Here is a 25,005-nt window from a genome sequence, read left to right as displayed (position 1 = left end):
TGCTTAGCTGCTAAAAATTCAGTCTTTTTTCCAAATTCATATTCTTTTGGGGGAGATTTCTGGGGTAATGTTTCTGACATTTAGCATTCATCCACATCACCCAAAGAGTGAAACTGCTGGATCCCCCACCAGAGTTTCAGTTTAGTAGGGGTAGGTTGGGTTCAAGAATTTATATTTCTAATGTTCCAAGTTGATGTTGATGCTGTTATTTCAAACTATGAGCTCAGAGCTCATAGTTTGAAAACTATTACTTTTAGGAGTGCCTATAAACTCCACGACCCACTTTGTCCTTTGCCCACTACATTGCCCAGCCAGCTGATTATAGTATTCTGAATTCAGTTCCATTCTCAGCTGACTGTTTCTGAGCAGAACACTTAACAGAAGACTCTACATCTGCATCTCTTGAGCTGATGCTGCTAAACCCAGTACCACTTTGTCCTACTTACAAATGTATGTTTATTTTCTTAATTTTCCCCAACACAACTAACGGCATCTCCAAATATAGCTTAAACTGAAAGCTTTATGGTCATGGGACAATACCTTCTTATCAGTTCATTGGCTACCAGAGAGAGTCAGGGACTATCTAAATTCGACACAGATTTATCTGTCTCTTTGTATGTATGTGCTGCACCCAGAGGCTCAGATATTCTCTACCTATTTACTATACCTAACTTTTGAAGTTACTCTTTGGCTAAGGGAACTAATCTCTTCATATCTGTTATCACTCACCACCAATTCAGAATTCCTTTTTCTTTTCAGACATAGACTCAGCACCAATCATAGTTATCATTTCAGTTATTTTTACCAGAAGCAACTTGCCTCCATATAAATAATTTGAAATCAATAGAGACAGTGCATTAATAGGGCAGCCAACAAACTCGTCTAACTAGTCCTCACTTTGCCTTAGCACTGACACTTTTAAATTTTAAAATATTCGTTACCGTTTATAGGAGGGAATCATAAAAATCATGACTTGTTCAAAATAACATTTACTGCAGCAGGAAAAGCTAGTAAAACATTTAATTTCAGGATCTATTTTATAGGTCCAAGTAATAGGTGTAATAAAAATACACAAATTGAAATATTGCTAACTTATTTTTTCAAAGTGATAATGCATTATATTGCCATGGGTAACTTGGTAATGATGATTATGACAAAAAAGATCACTTTATTCGGCTTAATTTGGGATAGCTAGTGCTAAATTTAGTGATCTGATAGTTATATTAAATATTAGCCTAAGTATCCATTAAACAACAAAATAATTGGAATATCGAGAAATAAATCACTTGAAAGGAATCTAAAATTGCATAAGTTTGAACCTGTATATCTCTACAGAGCAATGAAAATATATGGCAAAACTTGTGAAGAAATACTACAGATAATTCCCAACTAAAGACACAAATGTTCTTAATCTTCACAGATAAAAGTACTACAGATCTTCACAAGCCTAAAGCTTCTTTCTTGACATACCTATTAACTGGTAGGAAATAGGTCTCTTCAAATAAATTCTGGTAATTATTTTAACACTTCTTACTGTTTAAGTTAGAGAACTAACTGCCTTTTACTGGTTTTTAAATTTTTAAAATAAATTTCCTAACATGATCACTGTCCAAGGAAATGAAACTAGGCCTCATAAAACTTAAAAATTAACACCAGATGGCAATGGATAGCCCCTCAATGTTCCCGGAACTCAAACAGAAAAACAATTCCAGGAATGTACATCAGGGGGTCCAGCCCTAAACAGTTCTAGGAAAGTATCGCATGAGGTCCAGCCCTAAACCATACCAGGAAAGAAACCCATAAGGTCAAGCCCCGACCAATCAGAACCAGACACCTTGCTCAGGCCATAGCCAGACCCAATCATCTTGCGCCTTAAGCTTTGTTCGAACTTCGTGCCAAAAGCTGTGTTTGAACTTATGTTTGCCTATATAAACAGCCTGTAATAAGCGTTTGGGGTCCCAGGGCCAACTTAGAGCTTGGGACCCTAGCGCGCTAGCAATAAATAACTCTCTGCTGTGAATCTCGTGTCGGTGATCCTTCGCGGGGACCCCTGCCCAGGAGGGAATCGAGAGTTCGGTTCCAACAGAAATACTACGTGCAGTGCAGGCCAGAGGTACGTAAGAGCCTGGGTAGGAAAGGACCCGAGAGAAGGCCAGAGGGCCAGAACAGGTTAAGCTGTGAAGTATAGCTTGAAATATGTTAGGGATATAAGAACAGCACTGTTATGAAAAGTATTGTAAATAAATAAGGAGTTTTGGGTTATTTTAAGTACAATGGGAAGTTATTAGAGAGTAAAAGCATTAATCCAGGTATATATAATTTTTTAAAGTGACTCTAATGGCTTTATAAAATTAAATTAGAGCAGAAAAGCAATATTTATTTCACTCAAAATTATGTCCATTAAACAATTTCATCGCAGCTTTCGTGATGCATGACTCTGGGCACATAAATTTTCTTTCCTATAAACGGTAATGAATATTTTAAGAAATACATTTTCTTGTGCCCAGAGTCATGCATCAGGAAAGCTCCGATGAAATTGTTTAATGGACATAATTTTGAGTGAAATAAATATTCGACAAGAGAAAATACTTAATTCTTGAAATTGCTGCATTCAAACTTATTTCTAAAACACATATTTTTTATTAAACAAGGAAATATTTGAATATATCCGTGTAAAATGTTCATGAATTATTTTCAATTATATTGGGCCCCATTAAACATTATATTACCTAATCCATCTAAAATAATGAAAATAAAACCTCACATTTTTCTTTTCTCTTTTTTAAAATTGTATTTTATTTTAGATTCAAAGGTATACATGTAAGTATATTACATGGTGGATATATTGCATAATGTTGGGGTTAGGGTTTCCAGTGTATGCATCGTCCAAATACAAAAACTATACCCAATAGGTAAGTTCTCAGCCCTTACTCCTTCCCACCTTCTTTGCTTTTGGAACCTCTAATATATATTATTTCCATGTTTATGTCCATGTGTACCCATTGTTTAGCTCCCACTTATAAGTGAGAAAATGTCATATTTGATTATCTGTTTCTTAGTTACTTAGGATAATGGCCTCCAACTCCATCCATGTTGCTGCAAAGGATATCTTTTTCATGGCTGCATAGTATTCTATGCCGTATATATACCAGGTTTTCTTTATCCAATCAATTACTGATGGACACTTAGGTTATTTCCATGACTTTGCTATTGTGAGTAGCGCTACAATAAACATACAAGTGCAGCTGTCTTTTTATATATGATGATTTATTTTGGGGGGTAGATACTCAGTAGTGGAATTGCTGGTTCTATTTTGAGTTTTTTGAGAAATCTCCATACTGTTTTCCAAACAGGTTGAACTAATTTACATTCCCACCAACTGTGTATAAGTGTTCCCTTTTCTTAGCATCCACACCAATATCTGTTGTTTTTTGACTTTTTAATATTAGTCATCTGACTTGTGTAAGATGATATGTCATTGTGTTACTGGCAGTGAATTGGGGCAGGTCTGCAGCAACTTCAGTTCTTACCTCCTCAGAAGAAAGATTTCGACTGAGGGGCATAAGGCAGAAGTAGAGATTGAGGCAAGTTTTAGAGCAGGAGTAAAAATGTATTAAAAAGCTTTAGATGAGGAACAAAAGGAACGAAGGAAGGAAGGAACAAAAGGAACACTAAGAAGTGGGTCAAGCAGGTGATTGAAAGCCAAGTGCAGGGTTTGACCTTTTGACTTGGGGTTTTATGTGTTAGCATACTTCCAGGAAATTGCATGTCTTCTCCCTGGATTCTTCTCTTAGGGTGGGCTGTCCGCATGTGCAGTAGCCTGCCAGCACTTGGGAGGGGCTGCATGTGCAGTGTTTACTGGACTTGTAAGCATGCTTACTTGAGACATTCTTCGCTTACCAGCCAAACATCCCTAGGAGATCATATACCAGTTAAACTCTGCCATTTTCCCTCTTAGTGCATATGTGTGAGCCCACTCACCCAAATCCTGAGATCTTATCCAGAAGCTGCTGATCACAAGCTTCAGGTGTTTCTGTTTATTGGGAGACTGCCCTTCCCTGGTGCTGGCTGTGATCAATTACTATTTCAAAGAGATAGTTAACAACTGCCTATCACCTGATGGTCGCCTAATATTCCCGTGTCGGGGGCTGGAGGTGAGGGGAGTCCTCTACTGCTCTGCTCATGCCGGACTAGCTATCTACTGTAACAATTGTGGTTTTAATTTGGATTTATCTGATGATTAGTGATGTTGAGCATCTTTTCGTATGTTTGTGGGCAGCTTGTATGCCTTCTTTTGAAAAAATGTCTTTTTATGTCCTTTGCCCACTTTTTGATGGGGTTGTTTTTTTCTTGTTGAGATGTCTGAGTTTCTTGTAGATTTGGATAGTATTAGTTCTTTGTTAGAGGCATAATTTGCAAATATTTTCTCCTATTCTTTAGGTTGTCTGTTGACTGTTATTTATTTTGTTGTGCGGAAGGTTTTTAGGTAAATGAAGTCTCATTTGTCTATTTTTGCTTTAACTGCATTTGCTTTTGGGGTCTTTGTTCTAAGTTCTTTGCCTAGGTCAATACTCAGAACTGAGTTTTCCTAGGTTTTCTTCTAGGATTTTAATAGTTTCAGGTTTTATGTTTAAGTCTTTAATCCATCTTCAGTTAATTTTTGTATATGATGAGAGATTGGAGTCCAGTTTCATTCTTCTTGGTAAAGAATTGGTTAGCCAATTTTCTTAGCACCATTTATTAAATAGGGTGTCCTTTTTTTTACATTGTTTATTTGTGTTGACTTGATCAAAGGTCAGTTGCTTGTGGATATGTGACTTTATTTTTGTGTTCTTTGTTGTGTTACATTGACTTGTGAGTCTATTTTGGTACCAGTACCATGCTGTTTTTTTATTTACTATATGCTTTAGTATAATTTGAAGTCAGGTAATATGATGCCTTCGGGTGTGCTCTTTTTGCTTAAGATCGCCTATCTATTTGGGCTCTTTTTTGGTTCCATATAAACTTTAGTGTTTTTTTTTTCTTTTTTTCTAATTGTGTAAAAAATGACACTGGTAATTTGATAGGAATTATGTTAAATGTGTACATTGCTTTGGACAGTATGGTTATTTTAACTGTGAACCCCCCAAAATCTGAGTCAGGTCTCAGTCAATTTAGGAAGTATATTTTGCTGAAGTTAAGGATGTGTGCCCATGACATGGATCAGAAGGTCCTGACGACATGTATCCAAGGTGGTCAGAGAATAGCTTGGTTTTGTATATTTTAGGGAGACATGAGAAATTAATCAACATATGTAAGATGAACTTTGGTTTAGTCTGGAAAGGCAGGATAATTTGAAGCAAAGGCTGGACAACTCAAAGCGGGGAAGGGGGTTTCCAGGTCATAGGCAGCTGAGACAAATTGTTACATTCATTTGAGTTTCTGATTAGCCTCTTCAATGGAGACAATCAGATATGCATTTATCTCAGGGAGCAGAAGGATGACTTTGAATAGAATGGAAGGCAGTTTTGCCCTAAGCAGTTCCCGGCTTGACTTTTCCCTTTAGCTTAGTGATTTGGGGGCTCCAATATTTATTTCCTTTCAGTTAACTATATTGAATATTCCTATCAATGGGAATGGGATGTTTTTCCATTTCTTTGTGTCACCTATGATTTCTTTCATCATTGTTTTTAAGTTCTCCATGTGGAGATCTTTTACCTCCTTGGCTAAGTGTTCTCCTAGCTGTTTTGTTTTTTTGTGTAGCTATTGTAAATGAGATTGAGTTCTTGATTTGGTTCTCAGCTTGAATGTTATTGGTGTATAGAAATGCTACTAATTTTTTTACATCGATTTTGTATTCTGAAACTTCACTCAAGTTGTTTATCAAGTCCAGAAATCTTCTGGAGGAATCTTTAGGGTTTTCTAGGTATATAATCATATCATCAGTGAACAGAGATAATTTGACTTACTAGTTTCCAATTTGGATGCCTTTTATTTCTTTCTCTTGCCTGATTGGTCTGGCTAGGACTTCCATTGCTATGTTAAATAGGAGTGGTGAGAATGACATCCTTGTCCTGTTCTCATACTTAAGGGGAGTGCTTTCAATTTTTTCCATTTATCCTGACTTTTTTTCTTTATTAACTTCCCTACACCTCCTTGAAATATCTAATAACTATTTATCTGTTTCTATATTTAAAATACCACTGCCAAAATCTAATGTGGAACAAAGGAATTAATTTACCATTTCAAAAAACTGTTATTGAACACATAGCTTATTTAATAGTCTCTGGAGGCCTTTGTAGACAAGAAAATCTGGAGAAGGACCTGTGGCTTTTATTTCATTTGGTCAAGGCTGATATCCTCATTCAGTCTACATACTTCATTTGAGGATGTGTTGTTCTGCTTTTCTGGGAAATCATTTTTAACACATAAATTGTATCCTTCTAAAATGTGACCAGTCAGAAATATCTCATGCATGAGAAAGAAGAGCTTAAGGTCTAGTTATAAATTATAAAATCTATCCATAGAGAATATTATTCAACCTCAAGCAGCAACCAAATAATGAAATAAAATCTTAAACATTGTTTGACTTTTACTGTTTTTCCCACAAGAAGACCCTGGAACAAAGATTTATTTATTTATTTATTTATTTATTTATTTATTTATTTAGAGAAGGAGTCTCTGTCACCCAGGCTGGAGTACATGTGGCAAAATCTCGGCTCACTGCAATCTCCACCTTTTGGATTCAAGAGCTTCTCATGCCTCCACATCCCGAGTAGCTGGGATTACAGTTGCCCGTCACCAAGCCCGGCTAATTTTTGTATTTTTGTTAGACATGGGGTTTCACCATGTTGGTCAGGCTGGCCTCGAACTCCTGACCTCAGGTGATCTACCGCCTTGGCCACCCAAAGTGCTGGGATTACAAGTGTGAGCCACCGTGCCTGGCCTGAAACAAGAATTTAGATGCAGGTAGATTATTTGAGGTCATTTCATCAAGCACTGGTAGTTGAACAAGATGTGAGATTAGGGAAGTATGGAGACCAATACAAGGTATGTTACTAAGCAGGCAGCCAGTATGTCCAATTTGGGTTAAATTCTACTGGCGAATGTGGGAGATATTTGTCCTGAAACTAGGCCTCATAAAACTTAGAAACTAGGCCTCATATAGAAAAATTAACACCAGGTGGCTCTGGATAGGGTCCCACCCTGCCTCAATAGGGTCCCACCCTGATAGGGTCCCACCCTGCCAATTCCGGGAAACAACCTCATGGGGTCCCACCCTGCCAATTCCGGGGGTCCCACCCTGCCTCGAAGTTCCCGGAATCAACAACTCCAGGAAAAAAAACCTCATAAGGTCCTGCTCTAACCAATTAGCATAAGACACCTTGCTCAGGCCATAGACAGACCCAATTACCACGCGCCTAAAGCTTTGTTTGAATTTCGCGCCCTAAGCTGTGTTTGAACTTGTATTTGCCTATATAAACAGCCTGTAACAAGCAGTCGGGGTCCCAGGGCCAACTTAGAGCTTGGGACCCTAGCGCGCTAGTAATAAATAACTCTCTGCTGTGAATCTCGTGTCGGTGATCCTTTGCGGCGACCCCTGCCCAGGAGGGAATCGACAGTTCGGTTCCAACAGTCCCACTGGTAAGCAAATATTCTCCTGTATTTATCCACCAATTTCTGTTCACCATTGATTGAAGGATACTCCTGAAAGTGTTAATTCCTGGCAATTCCCGCCTGCTCTGTGTGAAAGTAAGCATGCTCTTGAAACCGCCTTTGCAAAATTATAACTGAGGAAATTATGTCAGTGAAAGACATTAGACCTAACCAACCCCATCTTTCTTCTAATCTCTAAACTGTCTTTGTTCATTCCTGGGTGTAGGCGGAACTGGCGAACTAGCATTGGGAAGGATTTCAATTTATAGTTTAAACTCTGAAACAAAATGGATAATAGCCCTTTCCTGAAAAACCGCTTCTTGCCTTGGGACCAGTCTGCCTTTGTAGGACTAACAAATTACGATTTAGGAGCCATGCAGGCTCTAACTGCAAGAGTCTGATTCTCCCCAAATTTCTTCTGGGAATAACATCACTATTGTGAAACCTAAGATCAGTGCTTGAGATATTTTGCAGATCCTGCATTCCAATGCAGCAGATGACACCACTGACTAAACAAGTTCTGCAATCCCATCCGGGAACAGAAGTCAGCAAGAAGAACTCACTTTGATCCCTTATGATTTCATCTTCACCCAACCAATCACCACTCCTGCAAAATTATCCTTAAAAACTCTGATCCCTGAGGCCGGGTGCAGTGGCTCACGCCTGTAATCCCAGCACCTCGGGATGCCGATGGGGGCAGATCACGAGGTCAGGAGTTCGAGACCAGTCTGTCCAACATAGAGACATCCCGTCTCTACAAAAAATACAAATAATAGCCGGATGTGGTGGCATGCGCCTGTAATGCTAGCTACTTGGGATGCTAAGGCAGGAGAATCCTGTGAACGCAGGAGGCAGAGGTTGTAGTGAGCTGAGATCACGCCATTGCACCACTCCAGCCCGGGTGTCAGTGTGAGACTCTCCGTCTCAAAAACAAACAAAACAAAACAAAACAAAACAAACAAACAAAAAACTCTGATCCCTGCATACTCGGGGAGACTGATTTGAGTAATAATAAAACTCAGGTCTCCCGCACAGGGGGCTCTGCATGAATTACTCTTTTGCCATTGCAATTCCAGTCTTGATATATCAGTTCTGTCTAGACAGCCAGCAAGGTGAACCCATTGGGCGGTTACACTCTTGTGACCAAGGAAAATCCTTGGGCAGAGACCAACAGGCTTATAGCAACATTGAGTCCTGAGAAGAAAATATCTGGGTCCCACAGAGCACCTATTATTATGTTCTTTTTAAAAGTAACATACTTTCCTCAGGAGCTACAAGAAACTTACTATACCTTGGGTAAACTGAGGCATAAGTCCTGTGTTACCTGGAGCTGTGCATCATAACTGTTAGAAAGCATGAGGAAGGAGAATACAGACACCAGGTGTCTATATCCAAAGTGAGGATAGAACAAACTAATGTACAACCGAAGACAGTTAAACTTCCAGTGCTTCACATCTTCAACTGCAAAATCACGACAAGGTGTCTGTTACCTAAGTGTGGGAGAAATAAATGGAGATCATGACTGGCATACAGCAAATTCTTATTTGTTAAGTTGTTTTTTTTGTAGAAAGAATAAAATTTATAAAAGTACTTTAAAAATGAATCAAAAATTTCTTATTTCTCAAAGGCATGTTATTTTATAACACGCATTTCTCTCCATTCTCTCTGATCTAGAGAACTTTAAGAGTTCAATCTGAAATATTCTTTCCATCATTCTTTTAACACAAAAAGTATAAAAAATACTTTAGATACTGAGCTGTAAAATCCAAATTAGTGTACTCTGATGAGTTTCTAATGTGCATACTGAAGAAAATTTAGAAGAGTTAGTCATACAAAGCTCTAAATGCAAAATTGTTTTGTCTAATTTCATTTAAAGAGGAGGAATCTGGAGCTCAGAAGAGTTAAGATGTTACTTCAGGTAATACAGAAATTGAAATGGAGGTTTTTTTGGTCTATTTTAATTATCTTCTACTGTTGTTGATAATTTAGCAAAAAATAGGTTGTTATTATTAACACCTATTAAGATTTTGGGTTCTAATATTAGCACAATTTAAGTCAGGTCCACTGAACTCAATATATTCCTTTTGAGATCATATTTTGCTCAAGTTCTATATTCTTTAAGACTGTAGTTCCTAGACAGAAAAAGTTTTAGACTTTATCCTAATTGACAATCAAGGAGAATTTCATCATATGTTATTTCCCTGCTTACCTTAGGCCCTGCAGGATCCCCATTCCCCTAGACATCCAGTACTCACTTATTCCCATATTCCTCTTTTATCTGCTGATCTGATTCAGTCACTCACCAAGCTGTCCCCTCTTCTCGTAAATGCCTCTATTGTGCCTGTCACACCTAAAAATATGTACAAAAATTTTCCCATAGCCTGACTTCTTCTCTGAATATGTTCCTATCACTTTTCTCTAAATGAAACCTAGATCTCCTTTGGAGACACTTCTTGCCATTCAATCATCTCACATAGCAATAGTTTTAACATATTTTTCTCATGATCAATATACACAGGATCATCAAGCGGGTATAAGTGCCTCTCGTGATTATTGTAGATCATTCTCAAAATCCTTTATTCTTTTAAAGTACACTTGTGTATAACATAGAAGAAACCACCAACAATGAGTGAAAATCAGGAGAAACAACAGTGCAACTATAACAAAAACAGCAAAAACACAACAAATTTAGTATCTCTAATAACTTAAGAAAATGGAATCATCAGAAATATATTACATAAGATGTTCAAAAAGATAAGTGGTAAACCTAGTAACAGTGAGCAGAAAGCTAATGTTTATCCACATTGCTAGGATAATTTGGAAAAAAATTAAAAAGAGAAAACTAAACTTCTAAAGCTAAACAATTTAGAAAGTAAAATTAGTACAGTGAATGGGCTAATTGATTGACTATGAATAGATGAACATAGCGTTTGGCAGCTTGAAGAAAGAACTCCATGAAGAATCTCCTTGGAATGCAGAACAGAGAGAAAATCAAATCCAAAATATGGCAAGGAGCTTAGTGGATTTGGTGGACAGAGTTAAATAGCCATTTTGAAAAGTAGATAATACAGAGAATGGTTAAGGACATTCCAGAATTGATAAAATATGTGAATTCAATAATCAAGAGAGGATCAGCAGATCATTTTCCAAGAACAGAAAATTATACTGGAGACAGACTTCTCAAGTGAAATAATAGAAGACAGAAAAATAATGGAGTATCCTAAAAGTACAGATGGAAAGTTCAACTTTGAATCAAGTCCCAAGCTATCTATCTTTCTCAAACCAGATCAACGTTTGCCGAAATAAAAATTGAGTGTACTGTCCACAGATACACAGCAAAAACGTATAAAGAATGTACTTCTGTAAGAAAGGAAATGAATCATAAGATACAGCTGAGGTCAAGAAGGAATGATAAACCGATTTCCTTACTTTTCGCTATATACCCAGCAGTGGAATTGCTGGTTCACATGGTAGCTCAATATTTAGTTTCTTGAGGAACCTCCAAACTATTATCCATAGTGGTTGTACTAATTTACATTCCCACCAACAATGTACCAGAGTACCCTTTTCTCCACATCCTCACCAGCATTTGTTACTGCCTGTCTTTTGGATATAAGCCATTTTAACAAGGAAACAAATCCAAACAAATTGAAATAAATATCAAGTTATAAAGCAATATTAAGAAATCTATTTTGTGGGCTTAATAAAACAAGGCACCAAAAATATGTTGAAGTGAAGTTAAAGATAACAAAGGATGAAGTTGATTAGCTTTCACTTGTTTTAAGTAACTTTTGGAGTGTGGTATGAAGCTAGTAACTAAAAATAAAGTTTGTTTAGTATTATTAGAAATTATGTTTGGCTTCTGGTAACAGAAATCCAAAACGACTGTCTTAAACATGTTAGAGATTTATTTTCTATCATATAAAATAAAATAATAGGATGGCAGTCTAGGGCAAAGATGGCAGCTCCATATTGTCATCAGAAATGTAGACTCTTTCTTCTGTTATATTTTGCACTGATTGTAAGTCAGTGATTGCATCGTTTCCCATCACGGCCAATTGCAAGACATCAAGCAATTAAGTAAGCTACTAAGAAGTGTCAAAGGCAAAATGACCTCCCAGTTAACTCAGACCCCTTTTTAAAGAAAGCTTTTACAGAATGACCAAGGTTGGATGCAGTGGCTCATGACTGTAATCCTAGCACTTTGGGAGGCCAAGGCTGGTGGATCACTTGAGGCCAGGAGTTCGAGTCCAGCCTGGCCAACATAGTGAAGCCCCATCTCTACTAAAAATACAAAAATTAGCCAGGCGTGGTGGGGCATGCCTGTAATCCCAGCTACTTGGGAGGCTGAGGCATGAGAATCGCTTAAACCTGGAAGTTGGAGGTAGCAGTGAGCAGTGACTGTGCCATTGCGCTCCAGTCTGGGCGACAGAGCAAGACTCTGTCTCCAAAAAAGAAAAGAAAAAAGTCTTGACACAGTATTTCCTCCTACATTCTATTGAATATGTACTTAGGTTCAACTGCTAAACTTTCACAGGAAGTTGTAGAGTGGAGTTCTCAATCAAATCAAGGATTTTTGAAACAAAGAATTAAAAAAAAAAAAGAGTATTCAAAATTTATTAGGGTCTGTTTCTGGTAAATAATAATAAAATATAAAAGACTATCACTAAAATATAGAATATAAGAGACTAATTCTAAACTAGGAGAGGTGGAGAAAGGCACTTTATTGAAAATGTTATTCTTCCTTCAATGAATTACTTTTGAAACTTGGTTGAAAATCAATTGATCAAAAATGTAAAGATTTATTTCAGGAATGCCAATTTTATCCTACTGACCTGTGTATCTATTCTGACTCCAGTAGCATACTACCCTGGTTAGTATAGATTCCCAGTAATTTTTGAAAACAAGGAGTGAAAGTCCTCCAACTTTTTTCAAGGTTGTTTTGGCTTTTAGTCCTTTGCTTCTCCATATACATTCTAGAATCAGATTGTCAATTTTGGAAAAGAACATCTGCAATTAATCTTTTGGGGAGAATTTTTATTGTGATAAAACGGAGTCTTCCAATTCATGAACATGGAATAATTCTTTCCTTTAGATCCTTTTTATTTTTTCTAAGCAAAGTTTTTTAGTTTTCAGGGTGAAAATGTTCATTTATTTTGTATACGGATCTTGTTTCCTACAAATTTCCTAAGCATATTTATTAGCTCTAGTATGGGTGCATTTCCTACACACGGGGTCATGTAGTCTGAGAATAAAAATAATTTTAATTGGCCAGGCACGGTGGCTCACACCTATATTCCCAGCACTAGGAGAGGCTGAGGCAGGCAAATCACGAGGTCAGGAGTTCGAGACCAGCCTGACCAACATGGTGAAATCCTGTTTCTACTAAAAACAAAAAAATTAGCCAGGTGTAGTGGTGTGTGCCTGTAGTCCCAGCTACTCAGGAGGCTAAGGCAGGAGAATTGCTTGAACCTGGGACGCAGGGGTTTCAGTGAGCCAAGATTGCGCCACTGCACTCCATCCTTGTATAGAGGAGACTCTGTCTCAAAAATAAATAAATTAATTAATTTAAAAAAATGAATCCAGTCTGCATAACTTTTATTTGTTTTCTTGTCTGATAGCTCAGGAAAGAGTCTGCAGTACAATGCAGAATGAAAGTGGTAAAAGGGACATTCTTGCCTTGTTCTCAATTTTAGGGAGAGCACATTGATTGATTCAGCATTAAACATTAGGTAATGTGTTGTTTTTGTAGATATCTTTCATCACATTGAAGAAGTTCTTTTCTATTTCTAGTTTGTTGAGTCTCCTACTCCTGCCTGCCCCCAACTGAAAAGAAATCAAGAATGGGTAGGACTCTGCTTCTTCTTCTTTTCCTACTTGTTTGTCTTTTAAGAGTGAGTAAAACTTCCCAGGAGGCACGAGGCACACTTTTCATGGTAATGTCTCAAGATATTGGTTGCAACTAATCAATATCCACTCTCTGGGATGGATCAGTTTGATCAATATCCACTCTCTGGGATGGATGAGTTTGGTCTGAAGCACATAGTCTCATGGATTAGTAAGGGTGAATACCTCTTACCCAGGCCACTGTGACCTCAGGTTCTCTCTATTTGTTTGCTGTCCTTATTTTTAGTTTTGTGCTAAATCTAATTTTACTTTGTAGTAACTTTTTTTTTTTTTTTTAATGTTCCACTGTTGAGAGAGGAAAAAGAGAGAAAGGAGATGGAAAAGGACAGATAAAATAATAGGCATAGATTGAGAAAAATGGGGCTATATATATTTTTTAAATAAACAGCTTGCTGCTTAAACAATTTTTGTTTTTGCAATCTACTTGCAAATACAGATATGAATGGGTGGAAGAGAGGAGTAGGCAGAGAAGGTGTTCCTGATATTTGACTTTTGATTTTTTGTCAAGTAAGTGGTAAAGATGTGGAGAATTAGGCTGAGTGAATGGAGGAGGGACCTTTGAGAAACTGTAAAGTAGTTTGGAAATAGGAGAGGAAACTTCACAAAGTTATGGCTTGAAGAATATTTTGATAAACAAGTGAAATAATAAACCTGCTAAATTGTTGCCAAGTTCTCTGAGAATGTTCTCATATCTTGATAGAAATTTTCAAACTAATTTCTACCATTCCATTGATTTTAAAGGAGTATTCTGACCTAGAATTTTGTCTATTTCAGTTTTAGGATCAATACCACAGACTGCTTGTTGAAAATAGTTGCTCTGAGTAATGTGGTGTAGAACATGATAAGGTTTCTGAAATTGCTAGATTCTATCGAGTTTTCTGCCCTAAGGCTAAGGATCAAAACCTTAAATTATTTTCAGAATTTGATCGGTATCAGTACAGGGCAGAAAGTACTGATGTGATGTGACCTCAGTGTTCTTGTCCTCAGAAAGAATTATAATTGACATAGAAACTTCTACTTGTGGTAGAATTGGAAGTTCATGCAGTAATCTAAACTACAGGCAGGGAAGGGTGACTGAATCCGTTAAAAACTTAAATTATAATAGGAGTTAACAATGAACACTTTAAACCAGAGATTAGAGATGAGCTTCCTTTTATTTATTTATTTATATTTTTTGTTAAGCACAATTTTGACATAAGAATTTGAAAGAAATAAATCTTTGAGGGCACATGAACGTGCATCACCTTGACCATCTGTGCACTGTTTTTTCTCAATCGAGGGTGAGGAAATATTTCCTGTCAGAATTTCAAATTCCGTTCTCTAGCCAATTAGCAACACTTTGGATTTTTATTATGATCGGGCTATGAGCCAGTTGGATTTCAGTGAGATTGTTGAAACTATTTAAAGACTGGATATGGAGAAGCTATGCCAGTGAGCTAGGGATCTTTTCAATTTAGGTGACTTTGGCAAAAGCAACCTGAGTAGAATGCTGACTTTCCTAAGGAGAATAACTTACAGTTTTTTCAAAAACTTACATTTGTGAATTGCCACTTTAGTACACATATAACTGTGAAATCATGTTAAAATAAGTTGTGCCATGATGCAAGTATTTTAATGGGATGCTCAAAGGAAAAATAAGGTTTCTCTGTTTTGTTTTGTTTTTCTTGACTTTTGATTAGCAAGACTATAGATTAGGCAGAGCTCAAACATCCCACGTAGCCACAGTGGAAGAATCAGTATGTGCTTGGCTGCATTTAACCATGATACTCCCCTTTCAGAGGCATCTTGCTTTAAAACTAAGTGAGTTTCATTACCGTTGCACTCTCTTGTTCTGGTCATACCCCCTCTTTTCTAAGTACTTTTCCCAGTCAAGAAGAAACACTAATGCTCTTTTCTCTCTTGTGCTTTCACAAATGCAAAGAACTTTTTAAAATAATTCCACGTTTCCTGGGACTACACAACTTCAAAGGACAAGTTACCAGCCTTTTCAAGTTTTACTAAAATTCTATCACTACTATTGAGCAACTTTTGCAGTGGTGATAAAACTCCACAAATGTGTTTTATTGAATGACTGTATATGTTTTTGAATGCCATAAATCTGGACAGTTTTGAGAATTTGTTATTCTATTTTTAATTTCTTTTTTAAATTTTCTAAATAATTTTAGAAATTATTTAGGCCCCTTTGTTTTATATTCAAAGCATTATCAAGTGCTTTCTTTTCACCTGTAAAAATACAATTTTATTTTTATTTTTATGAGTTATTGCCTATGTAAATACAAGAAGAAAACTGGATTGATAGCTGGATGCTAGGGGGTAGGGAATGATTCCTCTCTAGCTGTGGAAGTTGTTTAGCCTATCTCAGCCTAATGACATATATTTTAGCAGTTTCAGCAATATTAAAAATGACTGTATCATGGTCTTTTGGAGTGGTTTTCAATTTCAGAATTTACCAGTTCATCAGAAGTGAAGTATAAATTTGTCATTTAAATTTTAATTTGAAAAAAGGGCAAAGTTAGTATCACTTACACAATTTATTATATTCATGAGATAAAAACAAACTTCTGAGATTTTTAATACCATTAGGCACCATGATCATTTCTCCTGGGAGAAATGAATGTACGGTATGATGTAACATGATGAATTTAAAAACTCAATAATATCTTTATAATATACAATAAAAAGCTCATAGGACTATTTATTACAAGAATCCTTAATATAAATAGATGTTATTACTAAAAAGGATAATTAAAGAAAACTATATTTTTTCAAGGGTCCAACAACATGCAGTATAGATAAGTATATAAGTTTTTTGATTTTTATAGGAAGGAGAAAAAATGGACTTTTCTCTAACACTCTAGTCAATGTGCAATCTTTTCCTTTCAGTATGATATAGCTACCATTAGTCTAGAAACAACTAATTTGGTCTTAAGATGCTCAATATAAAATGATAATATAGACCAGAGGTCACCAAACTTTTTATACAAAGGGCCAGATGGTAAATAGTTTAAGCTCTGCAGGCTATACTGTCTGTATTATAATTATTTACTAGCCACTGAAAGGTGAAAGCAGCTAGAGACAAAATGAATGGGCATGGCTATGTTCCAATAAAGCTGTACTTACATGCACACATACACACACACACACACACACACACACACACACACACAATGCAACAAGTCAGATTTGTCCTTGGGGCACAGTTTGCCCACCCACAAATGCATGAATACACAAAATAATCATGATATTTGTCATGCGCGTCTGTGTGAAGAGACCACCAAACAGGCTTTGTGTGAGCAACATGGCTGTTTATTTCACCTGGGTGCAGGCGGACTGAGTCCGAAAAGAGAGTTATCGAAGGGAGATAAGGGTGGGGCAGTTTTATAGGATTTGGGTAGGTAAAGGAAAATTACAGTCAAAGGGGGGTTGTTCTCTGGTGAGCAGGAGTGGGGGTTGCAAGGTGCTCAGTGGGGGAGCTTTTTGAGCCAGGATAAGCCAGGAAAAGGAATTTCACAATATAATATCATCCATCGCTTAAGGCAAGGACAGGCCATTTTCATTTCTTTTGTGGTGGAATGTCATCGGTTAAGGAGAGGCAGGGCATTTGCACTTCTTTTGTGATTCTTCAGTTACTTCAGGCCATCTGGGCGTATATGTGCAAGTCACAGGGGATGCAATGGCTTGGCTTGGGCTCAAAGGCCTGACAATATACTCATTTGGGAAAAAGTATAATGAGAAACATATAGTTCTTATATGTCTATAGCAATGATCAAATCTTACCATATATGAATTATAAAGTACAAAGTGTTTGGCTAGCTTACCTAGCAATCCATATCTCCCTGGGAAGTTCTTACTGATCGATTTTTCATGGTCATATCTTAAGTAAATCTTAATGCTCTTTATGGGTACTGCAAAATTCCTAGCCAGCATCCTGCTGATGGAATAGTTGTGGGTATGGTGGTAGGGTGGGGGCTGGGAGGACTGGGAGTGTTATTCTTGTTAACTTTAGGGACTAAGCAACTACTGGCTTTTACAAGCCAAGAATGATTTTCTGTGTAAGAGATTCTTTGACAACTTAGTTTTGGGGTTATATATAACTAATAAAAGCTAGAGATCTTGCCTAGATGTAGGTTGAATCTGAAGACTGTGGTTCTTTCCTTACGCACCATGCTCAGCTATGTCCCAGTCCCTCATCTTCTCTAAATTATTGGAATATCTTTGGAAACTATATGATTAAAGAGGCTTGGGTGAGATGGCAACGTCTTATTCCTGTCTTTGACTGCAGGCTTGTATCCTTGTATGGCAAGGTAACTGTTTTCTCCTTTCTTTATTTTATTTTATTTTATTTTATTTTATTTTATTTATTTTATTTTTCCATAAGTTATTGGGGTAGTGGTAGTATTTGGTTACATGAGTAAGTACTTTAGTGGTGATTTGTGAGATCCTGGGGTACCCATCACCTCAGCAGTATACACTGCACCGCATCTATTGTATTTTATCCCTCGCCCCTCAACTCTTCCCCTCAAGTCCCCAAAGTCCATTGTATCATTCTTATGCCTTTGCATCCTCATAGCTTAGCTCCCACACATCAGTGAGAACATATGATGTTTGATTTTCGATTCCTGAGTTACTTCACTTAGAATAATATTCTCCAATCTCATCCAGGTCAGTGCAAATGCTGTTCATTCATTCTTCTTTATGGCTGAGTAGTAGTCCATCATAGATAGATAGATAGATAGATAGATAGATAGATAGATAGATAGATAGATAGAAGTCACAATTTCTTTATTCACTCATTGACTGAGGGACATTTGGGTTGGCTCCATGATTTTGTAACTGTGAATTGTGCTACTATTGTTGGAACCGAACTGTCGATTCCCCCCTGGGCAGGGGTCGCCGCGAAGGATCACCCACACGAGATTCACAGCAGAGAGTTATTTATTACTAGCGCGCTAGGGTCCCAAGCTCTAAGTTGGCCCTGGGACCCTGAGTGCTTGTTACAGGTTGTTTATATAGGCAAACACAAGTTCAAACACAGCTTAGGGCGCGAAATTCAAACAAAGCTTTAGGCGCATGGTAATTGGGTCTGTCTATGGCCTGAGCAAGGTATCTTGTTCTGATTGGTTGGGGCGGGACCTTAGGAGGTTCTTTCCTGGAATTGCTGATTCCGGGAACATCGGGGACATTGAGTCAGGGTGGGACCCCATGAGGTTATCAGGGTGGGACCCCATGAGGCTATTTCCCGGAATTGTCTTTCTGTTTGGGTTCTGGGAACATCGGGGGGCTATCCATGGCCATCTGGGGTTTAAGTTTCATGATGGCCAAGCTTTCTAAATTTTATGAGGCTTAGGAATTATGAGGCCTAGTTTCACTATAAAGATGCATGTGCAAGTATCTTTTTTGAATAATGACTTATTTTTCTCTGGGTAGATACTGTGGAGGAAAAGTTAAACATTAAATTTGAACTCAGTTGAACATGGACACAAACAATGGTCACCAAGTACTGGAACAGGTTGTGTGAGCCCCTCGAGGCATTCATCCAGCTCTGCTTCCGAGAAATCTCTATTTCAATCTATTCCTATACGTTAGTTATTGAAAAACAAGTTGACCTTTTTGTGTTCCTTGAACTCAGTCTCCAAGGGCCCTCGTGACTGGGCCTCATGTCAAAAAAACTTGTTACAAAAAGAGCCAGGGTCCCAGACTGTGCCCAAGCTTCATGAGACCTCTCCTTGTCTGTGCAGGGACCGGTGGCCCACTCTGGAGCCCAGGCTGTTGCTTCCCAGTCTGGTGGTGAATCCTCCATAGTTTGGTGAGTGTGAATATCTTTTCCCTTCTCCCCTTCCTATTACAATTTGCTTATTATATTAATCTGCTTATTATATCGTCTGCTTATTATATCATTTGCTTATTATATCTGCATTGCCTTTTACATGAGATAAAGGTTTTTTACCCTTAAAGATATTGGGTGTGTGCTTTTTCCTCGCCCCTCACGCATTTCCCGCACGGAAGAGATACCGAGTAGTGGGATTGCTGGATCTAACTGTAGTTGTATTTTTAGTTATTTAAGGACTCTCAAAACTGTTTTCCATAGCAGCTGTACTAGTTTATATTCCCACCAACAGTGTAGAAGTGTTCTCTGATGGCTGCATCCTGCCAACATCTGCTTTTTTTTTTATTCTTTGGTTATAGCCATTCTTGCAGAAGTTAGGTGATATCACATTGTGGTTTTAATTTGCATTTCCATGATCATTAGTAATGTTGAAGATTTTTTCATATTTTTTTTGGCCATTTGTATATCTTCTTTGGAGAACTGTCTATTCATGATCTTAATCCTGTTCTATTCTTTCAAGGCTGCCATTAAGCAGCCTCTATCGGCCGGGCCCGGTGGCTCACACCTGTAATCCCAGCACTTTGGGAGGCCGAGGCGGGTGGATCAGGAGGTCAGGAGATGGAGACCAAGGTGAAACCCATCTCTACTAAAAATAGAAAAAATTAGCCGGGCGTGGTGGCGGGCGCCTGTAGTCCCAGCTACTCTGGAGGCTGAGGCAGGAGAATGGTGTGAACCCGGGAGCGGAGCTTGCAGTGAGCTGAGATCCCGCGGCTACACTCCAATCTGGGCGACAGAGTGAGACTCCGTCTCAAAAAAAAAAAAAAGAAAAAGAAAAAGAAGCCTCTATCACACTATCACATAGCCACATCTAGAGCTAAGGAATAAGAAATATAATATTTATCCTGGGGAGTGATGTGTCCAGATGATAACCAGGGTTGTTTTGTTTTTTCCTTTTTCTCTTTTGTTGTGGTGACTGGGTAGAATGGTTAGCAGAGAATAAGTAGTCTCTGTCACAGTGCCCTGTTCTTTGTGAGGATGGCTTGATCTAGGAAGTATTTTAGAATACCAAAAAGACAGTTGTGATACATGTATTTGATATAATAGGAATAATGAAAAAGAAAAAATAATCATACTTTTATTAAGTGAAATTTGATTTGATTGTTGGTAGCTCAAAATCGTACTCACTAATACATACGTGGAAATAATTATTCCATACTACTAGTTACACAGACATGTACACTTGAATAAGCAATCAAACTGAAAGTAGGTTGACTATAATGATATTTATGTATTTTTGTATACATTTAAGGCATACAAGCATAGTTTTATTACATGGATATACTGGGGTTTTAGTGTGTGGGCTTTTAATGTAATCAGCACCTGAATAACATACATTATATGCATTATGAAATTTCTCATCCCTCACCCCCTTTTTACCCTCCCACAGAATCTCCAATGTCTGCTATGCCATACTATTTTGTTCCATTTTTAAGTTAAGACAGGTTGCCTCACTAGGATATGTACCATAATGGAAGCATTTCTTCTCTTAGTCTGAGGTGAGCTTAGTACATAGTTATAAAACAAACTTTGATTATTTTTAGATGATTGTTTTGACTCTGTTCCCATATATAAAGGGATGAGCAATTGACACTCAAGTTCTTTCCACTCAACATTGCTGAAATTGTTTTACCTAGAAAGATTTTTAAGTCAGGGATAATCCAATGTTGTCTCAGCTTAAACAAAATATGCATAATATATTCATGTAGAGAGTGTATCACTTTGGGCAACATTATTTTACAACACTTCTAGATGTACTTTTGGGAAATATACACCAAGGAATATAAATAAGGTATCTTATTATAAATAAACATACTACTTATAACCTTATTAAATATTTAAAAATATATAACAAGATGTATTTTGGTTTGGAATAGTTGATCTGTAGCCCTTCTCTCCCAATTGTCAGAAAACTAAACTGTTAGCTTTCTGTTCAGCTTAAACCTACTTCTAGAAAATAACACATCATTATTTCAAAGTTTGCCAAACACTGAGGTAAAGAGGCAGTTCTGCAGACAACCAAGTCTGCTCTCAGTTTCAATAATTCACTAAAGACTCACAGATCTTACAGAAACTTATTATATTTACGTCCTGTTTATTACAGGGAACGATACATTAAAATTAGTCAAGGGAAGAAACACATAGCACAGAGTCTGGGAAGGTTCCAAACAGAAAGCCTTCTTTATCTTCAGGACATGTTATGCTTCAGTATTAGTATGTGACAATAAACATAGCACATTGCCAATCTGGGAAGTTCATACACGCTTCAGTCTTCAGAGTTTTTATTGCAACTTCATTACTTAAGTATGATTGATGGATTATATTGTTCACATGATTGAACTCAGTCTCCATCTCCCTCCCTTCCCAGAAGTGGAATGATATACCATGACCAAAAGGCCCACTCTAATTCTTTCCTTTGGTTAGTCTTTCTGGCATAGCCAGCCTCTACTCTAAGACTATGATGTGTGGCCAGTCCCACCCTGAGTCACTTTGTTAACATCAACTATTAGGTATGGTGTGAGCAACTCATCAGAAATAATATGGAAACTTTTAGCACTGGGGAAATTCCAATGTTTTAGACTTTACCTCCTTGGATCCAGAAAAAAAAAAAATGTCAGATGTCTGTTTGAGTGAGGCCAAATTTATTTCTATACAACTGTCCATGCATAATGACCTGCATGCAAATTACTTATGCTGATTCATTATTTAAAAACAAATAGATACAAAAATAAAATTTGTTTCCCTATTAACAGAGACTCACACAAATTGGTCTCAATATGGTTATAAATAATGTTTAAGAAATAAGGAGGATGATGAGAATCTGTTTTACACCTTTTGAAATTTCTTACTGCTTCATTCAAGCAATGTTCCTGCCATGTTTGATACTACACTATAGCTAGAAGCTGCAGTTTCTGAGTGCTGACAATAATCATAGTCTTTATTGAACTTGTGCAGCTTGGGCTATAAATATTATTTCTAGCCACAGTGGCCAAGGTCCAGATAGTTTTGGTATAATGATTAAAAAAAATAAACAATTTTTCCTCAGGGAGTTTATAATAAAGTATTGCAATCATCTGTGTGGAAAAAAAATGGTAACTAAAAACACCCTGGTCCTCAGAGTATTTGATCAGTAATAGTGGGTTACTACTTGTCCAAGAAAATAGCAGGCATTCTATTTGGATAGTATATGCAGGAAAGAAAGAAATTGATGTTTTTAAGGAATAGGAGGTCACCATTTCAGAGTTAGTCAAAATTATTGGGGATATGTGGGAAGAGCATGCTATCAATAATTGGAGATTGCTTTATAGGCCTTCTTAGGGCATTTTAATAGATTTAAGTTTTTAAGTCACTGAATATTAAGAATGTTAATATCTCACAGTCAAATATGTATTGAAAATTACAACGATTATACCGTTTTCTAAATGTATTGGAAGAGTCCCTTTTAGTACTCTGTGTATATCTAGGCCTCTGTAACTTCACTTGTCAGATTTGTGCTTCAACCAATAGATATTTCAAAATCTCCCTTCTGTGCCAAAACTGACAGCATGGCCCAAGTTTCCACTTCCCATGAACTTTTTTATTATTTTTTAAGTTTTTGCAAATAGAATTTGTAAATGTCCTTAAAATTTAACATATAATGTTAAAAGTGTTTCAAATATTTTAAAACAAATATTTTAAAATTATACTTATTAGAGATTATAGAGACAGCATTTTGCAATATTTGTTTGAAATATTTTTCTCTATTAACAAATGAAATGTTACAGATAAAACTAAGACCCACATAAACATCCTTTTTACCTCCTTCCTTGCTAGACTTAAGCACTATCTTGAAGTTTTTGATATCATTCCATGCATATATTTGCATTCCAGTGGAATTAAATATAGCCAATCCTTATTATTTTCACAGATTACATATTTATGAATTTGTCCTCTTACTGAAATGTATTTGTAATGTCACAGTCGATACTCACTAGACTTTCATGGTCACTCAGAATTACACAGAAGCACAAGAAATTTTAGTTATCCATTATGGCTGTTTCTAGTTGAGGCTGAACAAAATGACACTCATTCTAATTTCTTCATTTGGTTCTCATACCATAAATATGTGTCATTTTTACAGTTTATTTACTAACAATTTTTTGCTTTTTTTTTTTTTTAATGGAGTCTTGCTCAGTCACTCAGGCTGGAGTGTAGTTGCACGATCATGGCTCACTGCAACCTCTGCCCCCCTAGGTTCAAGCGATTCTCCTGTCTCAGCCCCCCGAGTAGCTGGGATTACAGGCGTGCACCACCACGCCTGGCTAATTTTTGTGTTTTTAGTAGAGACGGGGTTTCACCATGTTGGACAGAATGCTCTCGATCTCTTGACTTTGTGATCCACCCATCTCAGCCTCCCAAAATGCTGGGATTACAGGCGTGAGCCACCATGCCTGGCCAAAAATGGCTCTTAAGCATGGTACTAGACAGGCTGGCTGTCTAGTTTTTTTAAGCACAAGAAGGCTGTAATGTGCCTTTTAAAGAAAGTATATGTGTTACATAAGCTTTGTTCAGGTATGAGCTGAACAAAGTGCAGTTGGCCTTGAGTTCGATATTAATGATTCAAAAATAAGGTATATCCAGAAAAAGGAAGAGGAAACTCATTGATTATACAGCAGACCACATCAGAAATTGCTCAAATAACATTTACAGCATGTCATAAAGTTGTGGAAATACTAAAATGTGACTAGATTTATGAATTCATGAGATGAAAATCAATTTTTAAAAGTATAATTGACGCATTGACTTATGAGGCTGAAGGACAAAAATAAATAAATAAATAAATAAATAAATAAATAAATAGCTAGATAAATAAATAAATAAAAGTATGGTCACATTACCCAGGGTCAAGACAATGTTAAAACCTTCTAAGTTAATGCTGGATGACTCACACATTTCAAAAGGCGATATGGCCTTAAAAATGTCAAACATGCAGGCGAAGCAGTTTCTGCAGTACAAATAGTACTGCCATGAACATAATTTTACATATCTCTTTACACACGTATGAGAAATTGTCCAGGATAGACATTGTTAAGGCAAACTAAATATGGCCTGAGAAGAACTTTGTACTTCTATACTTGAGTCCTTGTGGATGAACTGTAACCTAGCTGTCCGGAGCCGCGTGGCCCGGCCATAGCGATAATAATTGACAACTGATGCCTGAGCTCTATAAGTTTCTACTCTATGCCTCCTCCCTAGATTTACTTTCTTCCCTGTACTGATATCTCATATGCCAGTACAAAATGGCCCTCTTACGGGTTCTTCATCACCCATCTTCCCGCGCCCGGGAAAATTACCAATCTATGGCGCAGGCGCAACATGACGTCCCACCGAAGAAACCGAAACCTACCTGGCCACGCCCACCGCAGGGCCACCGTCATCGCCCTGGCCCAACCTCCGCCCCTGCTGGTCTATATAAGGCATTACGCTGCCACCAATAAACGAGACTTGATCAGGATACTGTCTTGTCTCCATTTCTCGTGTCTCTTGTCCCCCCGAGTTCCCACTCCCTCTTCTAGGGTCTAGGTTGACGATCCCGTGGG

The 25,005-nt window shown here is 37.4% G+C and overlaps 1 long non-coding RNA gene across 6 annotated transcripts in view; it reads left to right on the top strand.

Annotated features, from left to right (window-relative positions):
- The first annotated feature begins 1,954 nt into the window (after positions 1–1,954).
- LOC107130405 (uncharacterized) overlaps positions 1,955–25,005 on the top strand; it is a 98,903-nt gene continuing 75,852 nt past the window's right edge. For 5 of the 6 annotated variants that reach the window (XR_010588448.2, XR_006699515.3, XR_012416305.1 and 2 more), the window contains exons 1-2: positions 1,955–2,113; positions 19,281–19,348. This is a non-coding gene — a long non-coding RNA (uncharacterized lncRNA). Of the gene's footprint in view, positions 2,114–19,237; positions 19,349–25,005 lie in introns of those variants that run through there. The other variant, XR_010588447.2, reaches the window with a different exon arrangement.

Source organism: Macaca fascicularis, chromosome 7 (assembly GCF_037993035.2).
Source record: "Macaca fascicularis isolate 582-1 chromosome 7, T2T-MFA8v1.1".
NCBI classification, from domain to species: domain Eukaryota; kingdom Metazoa; phylum Chordata; class Mammalia; order Primates; family Cercopithecidae; genus Macaca; species Macaca fascicularis.
This window is presented reverse-complemented; position numbering and strand designations above follow the sequence as displayed.